The sequence below is a fragment of the Lissotriton helveticus genome, chromosome 1_2, assembly GCF_964261635.1.
Source record: "Lissotriton helveticus chromosome 1_2, aLisHel1.1, whole genome shotgun sequence".
NCBI lineage: Eukaryota > Metazoa > Chordata > Amphibia > Caudata > Salamandridae > Lissotriton > Lissotriton helveticus.
Window position 1 is genome coordinate 345,755,603 of NC_136058.1, and position 17,897 is coordinate 345,773,499.

A 17,897-nucleotide genomic window follows, 5' to 3' on the forward strand; every position below is an offset into this window, starting at 1 on the left:
CAAGCTGCTTACTCGAATTTTCTCTCTACACCAAATTGAAAACTTCTCATCACCACCAGGCTCCTGTCGGTTCCAAAATCTTATTAAGGACGTTTGAGGCTTTACATCCCATGATGTCAATCCCACCTCCATTCTAATAGCTTGAATCATGGAGCTATTTGGTAAGGACAACAACATTTTCAGAATTTTACCTTCTTCCCGGTCCCACCCTCTTTTACCACTCAGGTAAAGCACCTCCGCTCCATAGAGCACTTGTGGGGGGGATCATAACTTCAAAAGCCTTAAAAGCGGTCTGTGTGACATATCACCATAATCTTTATTACATTTTTTCAGACCACAGACCGATGAATAAGCCTTTGCCGTTTGTGCCTCCAAGTGGGTATTCCACTTTAATGAGCTATTAAACCAAAGGCCTAAGTATTTATATTCACCTACTACGTCTAATTTATCCTGTCCTAAAAACCAATTAAAATTGTTTACCCTCTTTCCAAAACATAGGATCTTTGTTTTCTCCATATTCACGGTTTTAGAGCTTTTTATCACAGTACTTTTTTAACACATTTAGTTTCCTTTGGAGGCCTATTTCAGTTTGATCCAAGATCACAAGGTCATCAGCGTATAAGAGACATGACACTTTATTGCTATTCATTCAGGGCTCGCACTTTTTTCAACTTCTAAGGCCGCTGGGAGGTCTGCCAAGAAGATTGAAAAAAAGCAAGTGTGCCAAAACGCACCCTTGTCTCAAACCGTTCTTTACTGGAATTTTATGGGTTATCGAGCCCCCTATGTCTCTAATGACCTGGGCCCAATTGCCACTATGTAATTCTTTTAAGAGGTTTAATATACCCTGTGGCATTCCATAGTTTTCTGGTACTTCCCAAAGGCTATTTCGGTCCACTGTGTCAAACGCCGCCCGGAAATCGACGAAACAGCAAAATAATTTGTCGTTTTGTTCCATCGATTTCCTGGCCAATGCCCACAGTGCAAAACAATGATCTATTGTGGAGTGGCCTTCTTTGAAGCCACCTTGTTCGACCGGAATGATAGATCTGTGTTCCACCCAAGCTTTTAGCTTACTAAGGATGATTTTAGAGAAAAAAAATTCTCCTATATCCAATAGGTTGATTAGCCTATAATTCTTCGGGGCATGTACATCCCCTTTCTTATGTAGCGGTCTTATTATGGCTCCCTTCCAGTTTGGGGGCATAATCCCTTGGTCTAAAATTAAAGCAAACATTTTCGCGTAGAATTCCGCCCACCAAGTCTGGTTTGAATTTAATATCAGGGCTGGTAAATTATCTGGGCCTGCAGCTCTGGTTAGATTCAGTGTCCTTATTCTCCTAAGGACATTTGTTGTTGAACATTCTTGTTTTAGATCCTCTACTAGGCCTCGCCAGTCCCCAGGTGCCTCATTTCCAGTCCCGCTCCCAGGGGCGTATAATTGCTGTATATACTCTGCCCACGCCCCCTCTTCCACTACGCAAATCATCGGAGCAACCGAAGGTCCCGTTGCTGGCTGGATTAGCTTCCAGAACTGCCGTGTATTCTTGGCTTCGATTGCTTCCAATAATTTGCCCCAACACTTTTCTTTATAGGTCCTTTTAGCATTGCGGATTATGGCGATATATTCCCTCTTTATTTTTGCTAGGTTTTCTGCCCTAGCTTGCACAAATCTTTTCTGTAGGCTACGTTCTTCTCGCCTAACTTCTCTTTTCTTTAGTAAGCAATCCTGGTTAAACGAAGTTCCTCGCTTTGCTTGTGACCTTCCATTGTTCTTGTTGGCGCTTACATCATACCTTAATTCTACACTTATGCTTTTCACTACTTGACTTATTTTCTCAACATACCAAGGTAAATTTTGGCCGCACAAGTGACCTACTTGCACCTTTTGTTGCAGACTAGTTAACCTCTCGATATATTTTTCAGATAACCGAGTGGTTATCCGCTTTGAATAGTCCATCTCTTGAGGAATAACTATATCACATGCTAAATGTTGGGCGATTACAAGCTCTAATTTTAACATTTTATGGTCACTACATTCCGCGGGGGTCAATCCTAAAATCTTTTATCAACTCAAAATTCCAAACCAACATAAAAATATAATCTATCGGGCAATTTTGAGTCCCATATTTAAAAGTTTTCTTTGCGGGACAATCCTGCGTTGTCCTCCCATTTAAACAAAATTACTTTTTGTCGCTAAGAAGTTGCCCAAATTGGCCGCATCAGTCGGTATTTTAATTTCCAGAAATTCAGCTTTTTTTACTTCACAAGCCTCTAGAATTTCTGTATACCACTGATCAGACAATTTTGGGTTTAATTTGTGATTAAAATCTCCCAATAACAACATCAAATCATTTCCATACTTATGACACAGTGTATCCATATCATTCCTAAATTATAGCAATTCGTCCCCATATACCTTCCGTGAACTCCACTGCATATACACATTTAGGATCAGCATATTTTCATATTTTTTATCAGCAAATGATGTTTGTATTCTACAAGCCAGGAGCCACTTAGACGTCACGGTTATCTGTAAAACCGTAGTTAATAAACATGTTGAAATCAAAGTCAGCAGGCCACCGGCTGGACGGCCAGAGGTAGAGTTTTCTGCTGGACGGTACATTTGTTTAATCCCTTCCACTACCGGGGGTTCTCCACAGAGCCAGGTCTCTTGTTTACAAATGATTTCACACTTTTTTGTAAGTTCTTTCAGAGCTTCCTGTTTTACTTGGGTACCCATCCCATTTATATTCCAAGATACCATATATGTGCTCCGTGGCTGCCCTCTTACCTATTCTACATCGCTTAGGGGATCATTTATTACAGATTCCTCACTATAGCTTTGTGAGGGGCCTGCCGGGCTTTCGATATTATTCCAATTTTTCCAAGACTCCACTAGGTCTGAATTATTTATCACTATGTTGAAGTTTTCCCGCCCTTGTTTCATTTCTCTTCCTGGTAGCTTCACTTGTCTCTTACCTAGCCCTGCATGGTACTTTAAGAAAGATCTCTGCTGAGGCACCATCAGGCCTTGTACTAACTCTTCTTTAGGCACTAATCTAATCCCCTCTTTTTGGATCTCCTGCTCTGCATTTATTATTGCAGTTAAGGCCAGAGCAGAATAGAACTGTACCTTAGTAACCTCCTTACCATCACCATTTACGTGGAATCCCACCTGTTTCATGTCTTCTGTGCCTATGCTTTTTAGATTTGGGCAGTGCGCAAATATGTTAAGAAGGTGGGACCTATTTAGATAAGTGCTGTTTTTTGCTTTTTTCCCACCCCTTCCCAATTTTACGTGTTCAAAGTAGAGTGAATTGTTCCCTTTATCCATCTCTTCTCCAGACTTGGCCTCCCCCTGATGTGGTTCTATGTTAATTCTGCGGCCCTCCTCCAGGCTGCTTTCCCAGTATACCTTCTTTTTAGCTGGGACCTTCCGGGCGGGTGCACTCGCTTGCTATGGGGCCACCTGTCTTATATTTTTTATCACCTTTTCCTGGTGGGTTTGTTTCTTACAACTGCTTTCCTCTTTTGCAAGCCTCGCGCCCCAATTCTCTGATCTTGTTCTTATTAATCTGGAATCTCTCACCATTTTATGAGGCTGGGACTTAGGATCTTGTACTACTGCTTCTGTTAACTCATACCTTTCTTCATAATTTTTTGTCGCTCTTTTGCTCATCTTTCCTTTCACACCCATTCTTACCACTCTTACTCTTTTTGATAGGCCATAGTTCCTAAGTTCGCCTCTTCTTTTAACCAGCATTGGCCATATTTATACATAGACTTGCTTTTCCCCCGAAAGGGCTATATCAACTTGACTTGCTGATGGGGGGTTAGTCATTCCACCTTCCTCTTCCCCTTCCCTCCCTTGACCCGTAACCACCGGATCTACAACGGGTCTTAACATTGAGGGCATTTGATCCCTAATACCATGTAATTCTCCCTCAATTTTAGACACGTGTATTTTTGGGCTTTTCAGAATATCATGTTTTAGCATTGTTACTTCTAACAGTCCTTGTAACGATTTTTGCACCATTAACATCAGTTCCAAGATTGAAGATGCTGGAGTTTCTGACGACTCCAAGTTTATCTCAGAGTGCTGGTTTTCGCCAGTTATGTCGCCATTTTTGTCCAGACCTACAAGGTCATTGCTTCTTGTTAATACCAGCTTTTCTGATCCATCAAGACTTCCGTCTGGGTTTGGGGTTCTCTCATCACTGTGCCTCGAGCCCAGGCTAACTACCTCCTCCGGCGTCTGTCGTAATAATCGCAGAGAAGAAGAAAGTCGGGTTGACATTATTGTCCCCTTTTGGCCTAGCAGAGACTGTACCGATCGGTCGACCAGGTTTATTGAATCTACCAAACAGTCATCAAAGATCAAAGACGTGCCCCCATTCCATGAAACCTCCTCTTCTTCTGTAGCCATAGCTTTAGCCGGTGAAAAAAACATTTTAAAGTGCTTTCCCACGAATTCTTTGATTGTATGGGATGCTACACTCCCCTTACTTCCTCCCTGTTGGGCTTCTTTGGGAGTTTTCTCTTTATTCTTTTGAGAACGTTTAGTTTTTTCCTTGACCCCCAATGATGTCAAGCTCTCTTGGGCATCTTGTCTATTTTCGCTGTTGGGCTTTGCTTTCCTTATTGTTCCTAAAGTGCTTTTATTTTTCCGTGGGGCCATTTTAGTCCTTAAGCACTTTCCCTCAAGTGCTTCAAATTAAAAACAATTTAGTTTAATTAAACTTAAATATTAATACAAAAATTGCTTCCACTTACCTCTGTTGTGCCTTGTACTTGCGCTCGTGCCCCATGCCCTTCTCAATTTCTCCTTGGAAGTTGTTTATCCTGGCTTGAGTGGATTGTTTTGCCAATTAGTCCAAGTTTCCTACCTCCACACCCTCAGCTTTAACTCACATGAGGGTTCATAGGGATTAACGAGGGTATAACCAAAAGGGATTACTCCTTTTACTGCTTTGGTCCAGAAGTCTACTCACTTAACCTCCTCTTATCCCGCCACAGCTTCCACCAGCTTCCTCTATCCCCACTCTACCTCCGCAATACAGTTAGAACTTAGGCGGGGGAGGGAGGGAGGTTTTCCAACTTACACGCTCGCTGGACTGTGGCCGGTTTTATGGCTGTTTATTCAGTTTATTTGGCTTTTCAGGTCCCGGTTCTGCCACACATAGCAACTCAACTTTAGCCCAGGTCGCCAGGGCTCTATGCTCCGCGAGGGCGAGGACGCTGCCTGGACACACGACTCCCACAGGTGCCGGTCACCTCGCTCCTCTCGATAGGAATACTTTAAAGATTTTGTTCACTCGGCGTTTGGCACACGCTGAAATTCGCAGCAGCCCACCGCAGGTCTGCTCCAGCAGCCGGCTTCTCCTTGCACTACTCACGCTCGCGCTCCTCGCGCTCTAGCACGTCACGTCACGTCGGGGTCACGGGTCACGGCAATACGGTAGTACGGCAACAACAGAGGTCCGACAAGGGAAATGCTCTTACCAGAGTCAATAAGCAGTGGTCTATTTAATCAAGTGTCCGTGTAATCTGATGTATGTCGGAATGACTGTCCGCAAAGTTAAGATCTGCATTAGCGAGCACAGAAGCACGATACGTCGTGCAATAACAGCTACTAAACTCACTGCACATTACAAAGATGAAGGACACAAAGACACAGAAATTAAATGGACTGTAATTGAGAAGGTCAAAGGCACAGGAAACCTGCAGCATAGACTACTTGAACGAGAACAGCGGTGGGTGTATGGTTTGAAGATCCATGAAGTGGGTCTGAATGACTGCATTCCTTGGAGTCAACTAAATAGATAATAACTCTTCACTCACAAGTGGCTCTCGGCCCTCACCTACTGATGACCCTCCATCCACAATGGCTGGGACACATCTTTATACACCATAATCTGGACTCTGCGTCTTATGAGAATGGTAAAATCCCTAGATGAGATATCTTCAAATATGTACCAAGTTCCCCTTTACACCACTGTACATATACACATATATACCAGCTACTGTTCAGTATATGGCAGGTACTTTTCACTGGCTACACACACTAGAAAATGTCTTTGACATCAGCACTCACCAGAGAAACGGAAGTGCATTCTCCTCCCATATCTGGAACTTCCCAAAATTACTTTGAGTACTCAGTAGAAATATGTATATGAATGTATGGCCTGGGCTCATGTATTTCGGTGCCCACATGTACAAAAAGATAAACAATTTTTTCCATCTAACGATAACTGTTTATATATATATATATATATATATATATATATATATATACACATCCCAAAACCACCACGTGACGAAATATAGTTGCAAGCCTAGCAACTCAATACTTCAACCCCCATGATCCTTTACTCAGCTCACGCCACGTTCCATCCATGTGATGACATCACACGGTGGGTGGTGCTGTCAATCAACCGCGACTTCCCGCTCTACACGGAAGTACAAATATGCCGGTCCCCAACTACCACTTGCACAAGCCAGGGACCGGAACCAAGCAGGTTAGCAGGCAGAGCCGGACTCTAGATGAAGTAAGTACTTGCTGAGGGCAATAGGATGCAGGGTTACAGTAATTCCCCCTTCACTTAGCGCCTCATTTTGAGAGGCTTTGCTTCAAGTCATTTCTTGACACTAGGCTCTGACACTGCTTCTTTCTCCCACATGGGCACACTATAGGGTTTGACTACAGAGCTACCCCTAAAGGCCACACGGTCCCCTGAGGTACGGTGACTCTCCCAAATTTGAGTAAGATTATATGTCAGTCTGTTTGTACATATGATTGAGAGCACGAGCACAAAGGCAGTTCTGTAACTGCTATTTTTAAAACTTCGATATGGACACAGAATGATTGATGAATGAGATTGAATTACAGTGATTTATAGTTTGACAAGATGCATAGTCTGGCATGCAGTTAGTGTCAGTATGCGAGCAAAATCGCCACCACACGAAATTCTGTCACATAGCAATTACATGTACAGATAAAGAGGCGAGTGGCACATGTTTGGAAGAGATTGAACACTACTATGTTGCACAGTTAATGGGCACTAGGGTGTGTGAGGGTAACTAAACAAAAAGGAACTGCTTCCTTGCTCACCTGACGGTGAAGTGACACACCTTTCCTCACACTTCATTATTCACGGCCACCCATTTAAGTGCTTCTTGATTGACCACCACATGGTCAGTTGAGGTAATTTGTCATGGCTTTATGCAGTCTGTGACTGCCATGTCGACTTGGCAAGTGCACCTACTTGCCAGTCTCTAAACCTTCCCTTTTCTTCATATCAGACACCCCTAAGGTAGGCCCAAAGGCAGGGAGCATTGTAAGTATAAGGTAGGACATGCCCTGGTGTCTGTGGCATGTCCTAATAGTGAATTACAGCCATTTTCATTTTTCACTATTGCAAGGCTACCTGTACTCCATAGGCCAGAATGGGCAGTTAGAATATTATATCTTATAACCCAAATGACTCAGGGAATATGGTAGAAATCCACATCTGGGGGGTCATTAGGATGGCAGGTGGACTTTGCCCGCCCGCCATCCTGTCGGGGATTGGGACCACCCGCCATAAGGGCGGGGGTCCCGTGGGTGGTATTAGGATGCGGCCGCCACAAGGGTGGCCGCAACCTGCATGTATAACATTGTGGCGGGCGGTGCTCTCTGCACCGCCCGCCACAATGTTATAAATGCATGTATGCATTTACATACACAATGCGGCAGGCACCGTGCGGTGCCTACTCCATTGTATATGCAAATGCAGGGGGGTACCACAGGTACCCCCCGTGTGCACCCCCACCCCTCCTTCACTTTGGGGGCCCGCAGGGGCCCCCCAAATTGAAGACCGCATGCCTTTCCAGGCACTGTGAAATGCCCATCATAATATGGCTGGCGTTGTCTGATAGACACCGCCACCATATTATTCCTTTTCCGCCCTGGCCGCAAGGCGACCGGGGCGGAAAAGCGGTGGACGGTCTTTCCGTCCGCAGAGGTCCCCCCGCCATACTAATATGGCGGGGGGGAAACGAGTGAGGATGTAGGGCGGATTGCCCCCGCCAGGCTGGCGGTGGCTACCGCCAGCCTGGCGGTGGCAATCCGCCCGACATCCTAATGGGCCCCTTAGTTTATGTTTATGTTTATGTTTTATTTACTTCTTAAGCGCGACTGTCACCCCAAGGGTATCCTGGCGCTGAGACTGCAATTGTCCTGCTAGCAAGCTATAACTACCTAAGTTTTGGGAAATAGAAAGGTTTTAAGATTCTTTCTAAAAGAGGTAAGATCCTGAACTCAGAATGATAAAATATATCTTTTAGTAAAGTCGGTTTTAACATTCTGTGTTTGAAAATACTACTTTTAGAAAGTAGGTATTTTCTTGTCTAACTATCCAAAGCCTACCTCTGCTGGGTTGTGTATTCCTTCTCTGGAGTTTGAATGACAGGGCTGGGGGATTCAAAGAGACAGAATGAGTAAGCCCAGTGGTGAATAGGGAGAACTGCATCTAGATGGCAGGGAGGAGTTTCACCTGGGACCTGAATAGGGCTGGGCCTTCCCTCCACAATGCTGGCTCCACCTCCTGGGGTGTGGCTGATGTCTCTGCCCCGCACTGTGAAAGAAGAGAAGGAATCATGTCAACAAAGTGCTCCAGGGCTGTGCTTTCCCTCCACAATGCTGGCTCCACCTCCTGTGGGGCGTCTGATGTTCCTGCCCTGCACTGTGAAAATCCTGTAAACAAAGTGCTCAAGAACTGGTTTGGACTAGGCAGAGGCCTTTCCGTCTTCAAAGAACAAAGAGAAAAGTAGTATAAATATTGGGACTCAGACCCAAGGACTTTAGATCACTTCTGGGAACAAGTCTAACCTTTTGCCAAGGAGAAGAACCAAGGATGCTGCAGGAGTTTGGCCGGCCCCTCTGCCAGTGTGCTGTTTGCTGGGTTGGCCTGCAGTAGTTTCTTTATTGCCAAAGAAAAGGAGAAGGAACTTTTTAAGGTCTTTTCATCATCTTACAGAATGTTCTCCAAGGGCTTGAACTTGTGCTGCCTCCTGCTGAAGTCGCAGGGACAAAAGACTCCATCTCCAGCTCCCCTCTGAATTTCCTTGCTGGGAATTCTATCTGCTGAAGCCTGCGTGTTGATGGGAGCTGGATGCGCGATGCAACGAGAAGAAGCGTGTCGACGCCGCAGCTGTAAACGTTGCATCGCCGGAGAAGCGTACCGCTGCCGCATCTCCCAGGAAGCGAGTCTTCATCAAAGCTGTCTGCTGTCGCATCACCGGAGAAGCGTGACGCCATTGAGAGGGTCGCCATCACTTCGCCTGAGAAGCGTGTCGCAGGGTCTGTGGCAGCTCCAAAGTACAGAGTCATCGCAAGGCTTCCAGGGCATCTACGCATCGCTGTCGCATCGTCACATCAAGGGCACCATCTTCTCGCATTGCACCAGGATTGTCCATCGCATCGAGGTGCCATCTTGCACATCGCAACCGGGCCGCCGACCGAGAACCTACACATCACTCCCTCTTCGGTAAGGATCACGACGCATCCCCTACTCTGCGCAAGCATTGAGGCGCGACGCATCATCTCCACCGGAGCACGGAACCGATGCATCTCCCCTTTTGTGAGCCTTTTGTTCATTTTTGCATTACGCATCCAGGTGCGTTTGTGAGAACTGTGTCGCATTGCTCACCAACTTGAACTAAGCAACTTTTACCATCTTTAAGTCAATCTTAAGTATAGTATTGTGGATTTTTGTCGTTTGTGGTCTTGTGTTAAGTCTATGTAAAGAATACTTATTTTTTATAAAACCTGTGTTGTGTGCATCTATAGTGTTTTCACTGTATTACTGTGTATATTCACAAATGCTTAACACACTGCCTCTGAGATAAACCTGTCTGCTCCTGCCCAGCTACCAAGGGGGTGAGCAGGGGTTATTTAGGAGTGTAATCCCTGTATCCTGGCTTAGAAGTAAGGGTCCCTATTTGGACAAAGGTGAATAACATTGCCAACTAGAGACCCCCAGTTCTAACAACATTGTTCTGCATTCTATCCATCAACTGTTGTTTTCGCACTTTTCTTTGCACCAGCAAGGTACCCGAGGCAGAGGTTCCTCCAGATGCTGGCACTGGGGATGGCCCTGAGTCTACACTGGGGTGAGCATTAATGCCAGAATGCAAATAAAAACAAATAACATAAGAGACCCGCACAAGGAGACAGGACACTTGGCAGCCCTGCTTTAAATTCCCCACGTGCTGTGCCACTCTTTGTTAAAATGCCACTATCGTGACTGGCCGCCTTGAGATGTCCCGACACATGACACTTAGGTAAGAAGACCCCTATGACCAGACACTCCAGACGCCTCCTGCTCACCCTCCAGGCACAGACCTCCACGCACGAGGTGCTAGAGTACACACAACCATTGACAATAATTGGGGGTCAAGTTACCCTAATTTCAGTTTCTGCATATTTATTTTATTGTATTATTTAAAATAAACCTTTGCCGATTGGTCCATTTTTTTTTAAAACTCTTTGACCTTTTGCTGTCCCTTTATCTCATTCTGAGATTGTTAAATGCATGCTTGTGTCTGTTTTCAGTCACAATCTTCCATTGAGCTACACTAGTCACATGCAAAGCTAATTCTAGAAAGGGGCTGGCTCTGCTGAGGCAGTGATCTTTGAACCCAGGGCTGGGTGTTATCGGTCTGTGGCAGCCCTCCTAAAACCGAAGAGATCTCCCTCCAGATGTACCCACAGGATGCTGTTCCCAACACCTAATGGACCATCCAAACCCCTCAGCTATTGAAAAATGCCATCACATATCACAACCATCAATCCCCAACTGGGAACCATCAAACACTAACAGAGGAAAGAGTCACAGATTTGAAGAGAAGCAGTAATAAGGCAGATTTACTCTTTTCACACAAGACATATTCTCTTAGGCAGATACTCGCTGCTGCTTCTTGTCGACCCCAAGCAAAAACACTGATTAACAAAACCAGGACTGTGACCTTCACCTAAACACATGCAATGACGTGAAGGTCATGACCCAGTACCCCACCACCAGCACTCTGACACTTTTAAGGCATAGAAATATCCCCTCACTTCTGAAGACAACGCCATACTCAATAGTGACAGTGAAACCCTCATCTGACCGCACCCAGACCCTGTACCCCGTAACCAACACCATCCCAACCCATCCCATCATCCCACCAACCCACCAACACCAACCCACCAACACCAACCCACCGCACCATCCCACCACACCATCCCACCAACTCACCATCCTATCACACCATCCCACAAACCCACCCACTCACCATCCCATCATCCCACAAACCCACCAACTCAACATCCCATCCTCCCACCAACCCACCAACTCACCACCCCATCATCCCACCAACCCACCAACCCACCAACCCACCAACCCACCAACACCAACCGCACCATCCCACCACAGCATCCCACCAACTCACCCTCCTACCACACCATCCCACAAACCCACCAACTCACCATCCCATCATCCCACAAACCCACCAACTCACCATCCCATCATACCACCAACCCACCAACTCAGCATCTTACCACACCATCCCACCAACCCACCAACTCACCATCCCATCAACCCACCAACCCACCAACCCACCAACCCACCAACTCACCATACCATCATCCCACCAACTCACCATCCCATCATCCCACGACCCACCAACTCACCATCCCATCATCCCACTGACCCACCAACTCACCATCCCATCATCCCACCAACCCACCAACTCACTATCCCATCATCCCACCGACCCACCAACTCACCATCCCATCATCCCACCAACCAACGAACTCACAATCCCATCATCCCACCAACCCACCAACTCACCATCCCATCCTCCCACCAACCCACCAACTCACCATACCATCATCCCACCGACCCACCAACTCACCATCCCATCATCCCACCAACCCACCAACTCACCATCCCATCATCCCACCAACCCACTAACTGACCACCCCATCATCCCACCGACCCACCAACTCATCATCCCATCATCCCATCAACCCACCAACTCACCATCCCATCATCCCACCGACTCACCAACTCACCATCCCATCATCCCACCAACCCACCAACTCACCATACCATCATCCCACCGACCCACCATCCCATCATACCACAAAGCCACTAACTCACCACCCATCATATCACCAACCCACCAACTCACCATCCTACCACACAACCCCACCAACCCAACAACTCACCATCTCATCATTCCAACAACCCACCAACCCAGCAACCCACCATCCCATCATCCCACCAACCCACCATCCCATCATCCCACCAACCCACCAACCCACCATCCCATCATCCCACCAACCCACTAACTCACCATCCCACCAACCCACCAACTCACCATCCCATCATCCCACAGACCCACCAACTCACCATCCCATCATCCCACCAACCCACCAACTCACCATCCCATCATCCCACCGACCCACCAACCCACCTCCCCACCAACCCTTCATCCCACCAACCCACCAACTCAACACCCTACCACACCATCCGACCATCCCACAGACTCACCGCATCACCCCACCATCCCACAGACCCACTGCACCATCCCATCAACCCACCGCCCGACTAGTCCACTCAGACCTCAGGGTCTAGAACCAGACACTGCAGGACGAGTCATAACCCCATTAGTCTGGGTCACAACCTGACACTGCCCTCCCCCCACTCCCCCAACCCAACAGAGGACAGGCTGTCGTTGCTGACCTAACGTATAGTGCCTCTTGCAGCTTTAACTACTCGAGGCGCTAAGGCAGACCCACTGTCAGAGATCCTGCTGCTCACAGCCCCACCCTTCCCGGGGGTGGGGGGGTCTTTATGACGCGTCACAAACAGCCCCCTCCTTGAGGCCTCGTGCCACCCCCAAAAAACACACACGGGTCTTGTAATAATGTGTGCAGTCTAGTTGCTAGTGGGCGAAGTTAGGGGGACACAAGAAGAGGAGGAGCGGCGACAGGAAAGGGTCAGTTAGTGTAGGGACGGGGAACAGTAAAGAAGTACATTAAAGAGCTCGTGAGCATTGAATACTGTGTAGCGTCATTATTGGTAGCACGACGCTACAGCTGGAGACGAGGGTGGGATGGTGCGGTCTGTCACCTCCTGAACCCTGACGACGAGCGACCCGTCCCAGACAGCACACCGTGAAAGTCGCCGTCGCGAGATGTGTGCTGTGCAGGAGACCACCTCCGAGAGTATACGGCCAGCGGTAAGCGCTCGATGCTCCGCGATCAGCTGGTCGCGTGGAGCCCAAGCGGGAGAAGCCCAGCTAGTGAAGCGCTGTTGAGCGCTAGAATCGCCCCGTCGGAATTGCGCGGTCAAGCGCTGGGTCCGGGTGCCCACCCCGGATGCATGAGGTCGCATAGGGTGGCTGAGGAAACGAAGATCGGGAAACCACCCCTATCTTACCTGACGCTCTGAGGTCCAGGGAGCGTGTGGAGGTGCTGCTTGCTGCGGGGACCGGCTGCCGGTGAGTGCCGGTTGAAGCGTGAGCCTGAAGGAGTGAATGAGCCCAAATCTCGTGGGAAACGAGATTTCCATAGCGGCGGCCATTTTGAAGTCAGGCGGTGAGCCCCAGTCCCTATTAAAAGCATAGGGCGGCCATTTTGAAGTCAAGCAATAGACATTTGAGCAGCAAGCACAAGCACATGCCAGAGAAGAAACAGAAAACAAGCACAAGCAAAGGCAACAGCAAAAGGAAACAAGCACAAGCAAATGCAAAGGAGAAACTGAAAACAAGCAAAGGCAACAGCAAAAGAAAACAAACACAAGCAAATGCAATTGATGAAATAAGACAGTGATAACAACAAGGTAAAGAAGCACGAGCAGAGGCAGCGGGACCAAGACATAAATCAAAGATGACGACATCACCGAGTCGGAACGCTGCGGGCATGGCGGCGACCGCGCCAAACACAACCGGTGTTTCATATCTACGCCCCCCAGAACCACTGGCCCTGATAGCTGGAGGAGGCATGGGCCTCAGATGGCAGGAGTGGTTCGAGGACTTTGAGGATTTTATGAAAGGATCAAAGGTCACGGATGATGAGGAAAAGTTAATTGCATTACGCAATCTAGTTGGGAAAGAAGTCAGTAAGTTAATCAAGGAACTGCCGACTACAGAAACAGGATCATATGTTAAGGTGCGAGATGCCTTAAATAAAAAGTTCTTACATAAAAGAAATACGGATTATGAAAGGTACATGTTCCACCAAGCCCGGCAAGAAAAGGAGGAATTGATGAGTGCTTTTATAATGAGACTACAACGACTGTCTCGGTATTGTGAGTTTGATACGTTTTTCACGGAGGATGCCATAAGATTGCGAATAATTGACGGTTGCCAATCGGAGACGCTCAGAAGGCGGCTATTACGGAAAAGTCATGACCTTGATGAGATTGAAGAGATGACCCGGGTACATGACCAAGCAGAAGACCATGCGAGAAGAATGGAGACGGACGTGGTGAGAGGCGGGAACAAGCATATAAGCTAGCAAGCAAGCTAACAACACTCGCCGACACTCTCGAGATCAATGGCGGACATCTAGGCAGTCCTCCCGCCAACACTACACAGGGCGCAGATGCCATGAGTCTGGCCGTGGAGACAAGAAACGAGATCGCCCACGAAAGTGTTATCGGTGCGGATACGACTTTCCGCACACAGAGTCGTGTCTGGCACTTGGTCAGCAGTGTCGAAAATGTGGAAGAGAAAATCACTTTGAGGCCATGTGTGGAGAATATCGTAAAGAAAGGATGAAAGAGACAACGAGATCATCTCGCCCTGACACAAGGCTGCATCATGCGAAGGCAGTCCAAGATCGGCCAGAGTTATCCTCTGTTTCCTCACACTCCAGCAGAGAATCTCGCAAGTCACAATGGGTGAGAAGATCTCCATCTAGAGAATCCAGATCAGCATCTCTGGAATCGGTGTACACGAAGGAGTATGCTAGCATGGTAGCTGATCCAGACCAAATAAAAAAATACCCCAGATTAGACATATGTGTGGGAACCCATGCGACCAAGTTTGTACTGGACAGTGGGGCATCGCTGAACTATATCCCTGTAACTGAATACAACAAAATTAAGCCGCCACCCACCTTGAGGCCGGCCTATGTTAGAGTGTTCACGTGGATGTTGAAGAAACCCCTCCCATGCCTGGGAAAATTCGCGACTACGCTCAAGCACAAAACCACCTCTGTGCCGACCTATATCCACGTAATTGAAGGCCCGGAAGCTGACTGTCTCCTTAGTCTGCCCACTACGGAGCATCTTCGGTTGGTCGAGATTTTGTACAGGGTAAGCGATGATCCAGACATTATACACAAGTTCCCTAAACTGTTCACCGGACTTGGGAAAATGAACAAATGCCAGATCCGGTTACACATTAAAGAACAAATACGTCCTGTGGCACAACATCACAGGCGAGTGCCCTTCCACCTTCAACAAGCTGTGGAGGATGAAATTCAGGAGCTATTGCGAACGGACATTATCGAGGGGACAGAAGGTCCAACACCATGGGTTTCACCGGTGGTCATCGTGCCAAAGAAGGACACACCCGAAAAGGTGCACCTGTGTGTGGATATGAGGCTTCCCAACACTGCCATCGAAAGGGAGCGTCATCCAGGACCTCATATAAGTGACATGATTTCATCTCTGAATGGCGCAAGAATCTTTTCCAAATTAGACTTAAATAAAGGATATCACTAGTTGGAACTGCATGAGAAGTCGCGCTATATAACAACGTTTGCCACTCATCTAGGGCTGTTCCGATACAAACGGCTTAGTTTTGGAATGTCATCTGCTGCTGAGATTTTTCAAGAAGCCATCCGCCAGACCATACATCACATACCAAACACACTAAATTATAGTGATGACATTCTAGTATACAGTTCTAATGTTCAGGAACACGACAATGCATTAGACCGGGTGTGCCATGCTCTCCTGGAGACCAACCTTACCCTCAACAAAGACAAGTGTGAATTCCATCAGTCCACTCTTAAATGCTTTGGACATGTGTTCTGTGGGGGCGGGATGAAGCCTGATCCTGAAAAGGTGATAGCCCTATACGATACCAAAAGTCCACAAGACGTGAGTGACATTCGATTGTTCCTGGGCATGGCAAGTTATTGTGCTCGGTACATAAAGGTACGCCACCATCATTCTCCCGTTACGTGCTCTCACCAAACAAGGGCAGCCATTCATCTGGACTCCCCAATGTGAGCGGGCGTTCCAGGAAATCAAACGAGCCGTTGAGTCAGCGGACAACTTGGCACATTTCAGTCCCAAAAGAAACACTGAGATCACCGTTGATGCTAGTCCGGTGGGACTGGGTGCAATACAGGCCCAATTTGACAACGAGACAGACCAGAGGCACATCGTGGCCTATGCCAGCCGAAGTTTATCGGACACTGAGAAGGTCTATTCCCAACCTGAAAAAGAAAGCCTTGCTGTTGTGTGGGCCTGTGAGCATTTTCACATTTTTATATATGGCAAGCATTTCACGCTGGTGACCGACCATCAATCACTAGTTACCATTTTCAGAAATCCCAGAGCCAAAATGCCACTTCAAATTGAGCGCTGAGGTTTGCGTCTACAATAGTGCACAAACCAGGAAAATCAGCGAATCCGGCTGATTACATGTCGAGACACCCTCAAGCATCACAGGTCTCACGTCCATCTGTAGCAGAAGAGTACATACACTTCGTAGTGGACCAAGCCAGGCCACCGGCGGTTCCCTTGGAGGCAATATGTGAAGCCACAGCAAAGGATGACATCCTTCAAAAGGTGATGCGCCGATTGTGGACCAATCGATGGCGCCATGACAACGAGGAAGAAGGGTGCGATCCACACATGCGTCAAGAGATGCAGGCTTTTAGGCATGTGAGTGAGGAACTATCTGCCACCTCAGAGGGGCTCCTACTGAGGGATCAACGGATTGTCATCCCTATGCAGCTCCGCCAGGGCGTCATCAATCTAGCCCATGAGGGCCACCGCGGAGTGGTCGCTACAAAAAGAGCGCTCAGAGAGCGAGTATAGTTCCCGCTGCTTGACCAAATGGTGGAACTCACTCTAAAGGATTGCCCCCAGTGCCAACTGGTCAATCAAGGAGATCCTCCAGCTCCACTACAGATGTCAAAGCTACCCAGTGGTGTGTGGCAAGCGCTCGCCTTGGATTTTTATGGACCCCTTCAGTCGGGCAAATATGTCCTAGTGATAATGGATGAGTACTCCAGATTTCCGATAGCACAGTTTGTATCATCTACCAGTGCCACCAGCACCATTGCTGTGCTGGATGAAGTGTTTTCGCCCTGGGGCGTTCCTAAGGAACTCAAGACGGATAATGGACCCCCTTTTAATGGACATGAGTTTGGAGAATTTGCGAAGCACCTAAATTTCAGGCACTGCAAAATCACTCCTCTGTGGCCTCAGGCCAATGGAATGGTAGAGAGATTCATGGCAACATTAAAGAAAACATTCCAGCAGGCTACCATTGACAAAAAGGACTTTCAAGTGGCTCTCATTGAAGTTCTGAGAGCATATCGAACAACACCCCATGCCACTACGGGGAAATGTCCTGCCACGCTCATGTTAGGACGACCGATCAGAACATGGATACCTACGTGGGAAGGGGCCCAGCGACCGGTGTCGCCCACAAGTGCACATAAGGAAATAGTGGTGGCTGACCGTGAGCACAAGAACAAAATGAAGTCCTACGCTGACACTCGGAGGAGAGCCAGATCTCCATCCCTTCATGAAGGTCAAGCAGGAACAACAGAAAAAGACAGATTGCAAGTTCAGAGCCGAACCTTTAATGATCACTCAACAGAAGGGTAAAATGAT